Source organism: Prionailurus viverrinus, chromosome A1, assembly GCF_022837055.1.
Source record: "Prionailurus viverrinus isolate Anna chromosome A1, UM_Priviv_1.0, whole genome shotgun sequence".
In the NCBI taxonomy this organism is placed as follows: domain Eukaryota; kingdom Metazoa; phylum Chordata; class Mammalia; order Carnivora; family Felidae; genus Prionailurus; species Prionailurus viverrinus.
The window spans coordinates 228,978,364-228,984,548 of NC_062561.1; positions in this window are offsets into that span (position 1 = coordinate 228,978,364).

Genomic DNA, 6,185 nt, shown 5'->3' on the forward strand with positions numbered 1-6,185 from the left:
ACGGGTGACCGTCGCGAGGCAATGCAGGAAAGAAATCCTAATGACCAACAGATATCTAGGAAAAATGTCCACCATTACCAGAATCAAAAGCCAACTAAAACTAGATGTCTCTCTTTACATTTTTTTTTTTTCCTTGCTGCATTGTCAAAGTTCAAAATCAAATCACACCTCGTCTCACTCGGGGAACAACGAAGCAGTCTTACCTCCCGGTGAGACTAAAAATTCTTTCAACTTTTTTGGAGGGCAGTTTGGAAACACATCTCAAGAGCCTTAAACATGTTGAATCTAGAAATGCCTAAAAAGATTTGTGAACGAGAACGCTTATTACAGCACTACTTGTAATGATGAAAGCTGGAAACATTCAGTGGCGTTAACTATATAATGTTTTTAAGAGGTATTTTTAAAACCTTAACAGTATATCATGTTCCTCACGAACCTAGCAAAATTAGGGTGTGATCCTCACGTACGTAAACCAACAACTGCCGTTCTGTTAGCTTTTCATTCTCAGTGTTCTCTCCGAGGTTTCTGAGGAGTGCCATCTCCCAAATGACCAGCATGGCATTTCATCTGCCCTAAGCTACGTCCCGGTTCTTGACTGGGGGGATGGCACCAGGGGAGTATTTGGAAGGCACTGTCCTAAGCGGTAATAAATCATCTAAACTGGTAACGGTGTATGTAAAGTTCCAGCACCACTGTCACCTATCTTCTCGACCACCCTGAGACACCAGAGGGCTGGGCTGCCAGATGGGAGGGAAGGACAGAAAAAGCTCCACTCACTCTGGGGAGCTGAGACAGTAGTGTCGCTCAGGGCTTTCCACTCCAAAGGCCAAATCTGTTCTGCCTCTTCCGGGCTAGAGGTCTATCATCAACCCTCCAGACCCGGGAGTTCAGAAGGTCATTACTAGGCCACCTACCGTGAGCCCAGACAAGAGGCAGGAGTAGGGGGAAGGGGGAGGGGAGACAAACAATTACAAGACCCTCCAGAAAGAATGCCCAGAAGGTCTTGAGCAAGATAAGAGATGAAGTGAAAGCATACCGTATAAATGCATGCTCATTTTGAACACACATAGCACAGTTGGTATTTTTACCATTTGATGGGGAGTAAAGATATTCCTAAGGGCTTCCCTAGGACCCACAGCCTAGATCCCCGTTCTCTACACCTGCAGGCTGGGGGGAGGTCATGGAGAAATGCCAGACACACGGCCCTTAGAACTGAGATCACCGTAATTCAGGTAAGCGGAGGGCAAAGTGTATCTGTACCGGATGTTTTGTTGATTAGCCAACTGAACGGGGTGGCGGAGGAGAAAACAGTTCATTGTTGCGGTTTATCCCAGGAAGGTCCTCCTTCGGCCCATCTCCAGCCTGGCACTGCTTTCTGATGGATGCCCGCCCCCTAACCAAGGGTTCTTCAGAAGCCCAGCATCAGTTTGCAAACAGACCCCCAGACTCGGTTCTTCGACCACCAGGAAGGGAGGTCTCTGTGGCCTCAAACTTCCTTCTCTGGCGCCAGGAGTACCTGTGAAAGCCCGGCCTTCCCCATCTTCAGATTATTCATTTCCTTCAGGCCAGTCTAACTCCTACGGTGCGCACACAAGTTCCTGCTGTGATCCTTGTGGGTGAGGTACCATCGGCCTGAATGGCTCGTGAATGCCTAGCATGTCACACGCACCACGGACCTCTCTCGGCAAACACAGGGCAAGGCCGGATCTGCACTGTGACTGCGGCCCTAGTGGGTGCACCTCACTTCACCACCTGGAGTGGCAGGACTGGTACTGAATCTAGACCCAAGTCCGGAACGACGCACCTCGTTATTCTGCAGCATTTACGTGGCACTGTGAAGTCCTTGGGCATCACAGGCTTGGGGGGGAGGGGGGGGCGGGGGCGGGTTCTAGAAACTTCCAGTATTGGATCCAAATCTCCCAGGTCCTCAAAGGCAACACAGCAGCACAGCCAGGCTTCTGATCGTTTATTTTCTACGTTTATTTCTGATTATTTATTCGTACAATCCTCAGTGGTCAGGTTTGCTAAAGGGATCAACAGTGAAGCCCTGAGTCAGCTCCGCCTCCAACAGTGAAGACCTGACTCAACAAGTCACAGAAGGAGCTCCTGCCCACCCCGCCCCCGCCCCCGCCCCGCCCCCAGCACCCAGGCCTCCAGCCACAGCGGCAGGGGCGGAGCACAGCCCCAAACTGACCCAAGGCTCTGGAGCATCCTTCTTGGGGCAGACATTTTTGACAAAGGCTAACATTTTTACAGTGTAAACAGAGGAAGACTTTGCTAAACAAGCCCAGAGGAGTAGGGCCTGAGCTCCCGGCCACGCCCCCTTCCCAGCCCAGCCCACAGGGAAGGACACACATTGCCAGAGGCAGAAGTTGGCTGATAGCCTCTCCAAATTCACAATACTGAAAGTCAGAAGCTGCTACAGTGCAGGTAACACCACCAAAATATTTTCATAAAACAACGGAAATGAGGAGGGAGCTCATTAGATACATTCATTTTGGCGTTGTTCCCTCATCGAAATACTCAGAAGTAATCAACATTCCTGTGGACTGCTGTGGTTCCTGTAAAGGGGACCGGATTTTAGCACCGTTTATGGGCATACAGATCAAGGCATTTCTTATTATAGAAAAGCTCCTAGAATTTAAGTACAAAATATTATTTTGAAGTTCATAATTACTCTCAACCACTCCTGGTTACTAGAAGAATGACCGCTAAGACCGTAGATATTTCGAGCCCTGTAACCTTTCCTTGTATTAACCACATTCTGGCGATTTCATTCCTGATCCAGACTTAGAGCCAAGAAATCAACATGACAGACGAAATTCTAGCCCTGGCTAGTAATGATCATTAAAAATATTTAAATACGCAGATGGCCATAAGGCCTGGGAACAGTGACATTCCATAATAAATGGTTTGCTGATATGATATTTCAATGCAATTAACGTATCTGTATTTCCAGACTTAAAGGCCGTTCTGCATAGTTTAATTATATGTACTAACCCATTCCGCCATTCCTAGTAATAAATTTCAATATTCTATGAAAAAAATACAAGTGGCACGGCTCACCTTCTCCCTCCCAAATGCTGCTGGGTCCCCTGCTGTGGCGAGGCACACTCGCCCCTCCCCGCCCGGGGGTGGGGGTGGGGGCTCTAGAGGAGCCCACCTCGCCCCCACTGCTAGCGGCCACCAGCGTTGGCAGACAGCCAAACAGGGTTAGTTTTGTGCTCCTCCAGGCCCTAAGTTATAAACTGAATGACAAAGGCTTTAATCTTCCATTGCCCCTGTCTTTATTCTCTGCACAACTCAGTATTGGGTCCCTGGTCTCTCCACCTCCTCAGGAGAGATCATCAAGGTTTTCCAGAAGAGTGAAGCATTAAATACTACACGAGCAAAATTTAACACATTTTAGGAAAAAGGCTTTGCAGAATCCATACGTAGAAGTCCTTCTATTCATTCAGATTTTTATCTACGTACAACATAGGCCCAGGAATGTCGGGCATCCATTGTTTTGTCTTTAAGTGACATTTTTACCCTAAAATCAGTTCCTTCTTCAGTTCACTTCTTACAGTTCCTTGGGCTGTTTTTAAGTTACGTGACACTGTGCTCTGTCTGCCTTTTGCTAAACAGTCTGGGGATTCTATGCCCTTCACACACATTTCAGATTCACTTCACACACACAGAGGGCCTCCTTTTCATTGTGTTTTAAGTAGTCACAGATTTCTACCTGTGCCTACAAATAAGATTCCCTGGAAGTTTAAACTTCTGGGATTTCAAGGGGGGAGTCCTTGCAAAATACTGCTTAATAAAGAGAGGAAAAATAATCAACTGTTGTTTTAACATCAGAAAGAAGAGACAGGGGAAGTCTACTGGAGTCCTACGCAAAGGCAGCAATAGTAAGGGTGCTAAATCATTATAGGCCATAGATAGAGCACTTCACAGTTGTCATCCGGACACCTTCCAGAAGCAGACTGCAGACCATGAGGGGAGCCAGCAACTCGGGCAGAGATGCGGGGCAGGAGGGAAAACACAGCCTCTTAAAAAAAAAAAAAAAGCACATAAAAACCCACAAAAGTTGCTTCTTCTGTCGGAGGTGTTAAGGCCTGAGATTTTTACCTGATTGATAATCCTTACAACCGGAAGGAACAGAATAATGAAAGGAGACAAAGGCAATGCCTGAAAACTTTCATCAGCCCTCACCTGACACGACAGCGAACATCTAATAAAAGAGTAAAGGCCTATACAAAGAAAGCGGGTCAATCCTGTTCTGCGTGTCTAAAATATTTCCGGCTATGCCATATTCTAAGGAAGGGGAACTGCAAAGATTTCAGATCAAACCCCACCTAGGCCTAGATCACAAGTGAAAAACCACACATTGGCCTCTCGTCCCCCATTGTGGCCGTCGTCAATCACTGTTCCACGGGTCCAAGTGAAATCAGCGTATGTTGTGTATGTAGATGTTGCTAAGCAGGTGAGGAGAGGAGCCAGAAGAAAATGTCCTGAGGAAGCAATGTTAATTCCAGGGAACTTGTTACAGGGAAATCCTTTCAGGTTTAAATGTACCTTAAATGAGCTCAACAGTAGAAGTCACACCTGCTTAAGCTGGAGATAATCCTCCCGCCAAGACTACAGGGTCCAAAACGCCTGAAGTCTCTCAATAAACTCTGGGGATGAAAGTGGGCTCCGTGTGGTCACCACTGAGTTCTCTTCTTCTAGAACACTCTATCATTGTAGAGACCCCTCTAAGCAGATTATCCTGCATCTATTTTGGTCTCAACGCAATTTCTATTCTGCTGCTGTCACCCGACCAGCCCGAGATCAGGAATGATTAATGGAATTAAGATTCTGGGCAACTGAAGGTGCACGTGGCAGCAAAGAATGTTATTTTTTAAAGTCGGCCGATCATCTGTATTTCCTGAAATATGGTTTCTTTGGAAGTTTTGCTTCTCAGATGCTGGGATCCCACTAAGCCCGGATAACAGTCTGAGGGCAGAGTCCAGTAAGGCGCCAAGACAGAAAGCAACTCAAACACATGGTTTCAAACTTTCATCAATGTGGTGGTGAAGACCACGGGTTCTGCACTCTAACAATTATCACACACAGGAGCAAGAAAAAAGGACGTATGTAAACAAGTTGCCCAGAAATCCAGTTCAAGTTCACGAAGACTAAAACACTGTTGACATGCAAAGACACAGGATCATGAGTATTATTAAATTCAACAGCTGGTATGAACCAACAGCCAGAGGCAACGCAGCCCGGACAGAGACCTTCACGGCCCTGTGCCTCAACATGTTAAGCGTGCTTTAAAAAATGTTCACGAATGAAGAGTAAGCATTTCCTGTTGTAGAGCTACAAATACTAAAATGAAGCCTCGAGGCCGCTAAGAAGTCCTTATTGTTAATTTGGCTTCTAGGTACCTCCTTGTTCAAGGAACCATCCCGTCTCACAGCCAAGACCACAAAACCTCTGCCACACATTCACACGCGTTTAGAACAGAGCTTGATGCAAACACGCTAATGAATACACACTTACCGAAGTGTGGTGAACAGTACTGAGGGAGTAATGGGGGATTATTAGCCTAACAGTCTGCCTAGTTCTGTGTGTCCTCTGAGTTTTCTCATGAGAATTTTAATTTTTCAGTACAAAGCAAAACTAAATCTTCAAAGAAGGTTTGCCACTCCCAAAAGGTATTTGCTAGCTTGCTAACTACGCTAAATTGAACCAAATAAGCTGGTAATTACCATGAAATAAAGCCCAGTACCTCAGGGAAACTCTACGCCCACAAACGTTGGGTCGGCACTAGAGGTGTCCGGTCCCGCGAACACGGTGCACGGCCCACGCCCCGTGCAGGTGATCCGGACCCTCGCCGCCTGCAACCAGGCCCGTCGCCCCGCCGGTCACCAGCCAGGCTTCGGTGCAGGCGGCCACTGAGAGCCAGGAACGTCACCTCCTCCCTCGGGCTTCCCAAACCAAACCACAGGCAGCCGCGGCTCCGCCACACTCCGGCGCTCGGCTTTGGTACGCGCCTCTGCTTAACCTTGCTCACGGACCCTCCCGGACGCTTTGCTGTTGTCGCCCACCCCCCGCCAGGTACTCGATTCTGGCAGCGGAGGCAGCCTCAAAACCACACCATGAAAAGGGCACACGGGCCAGTCGAGATCTCACTCCCTCTCGCCTCCAAACGCAGA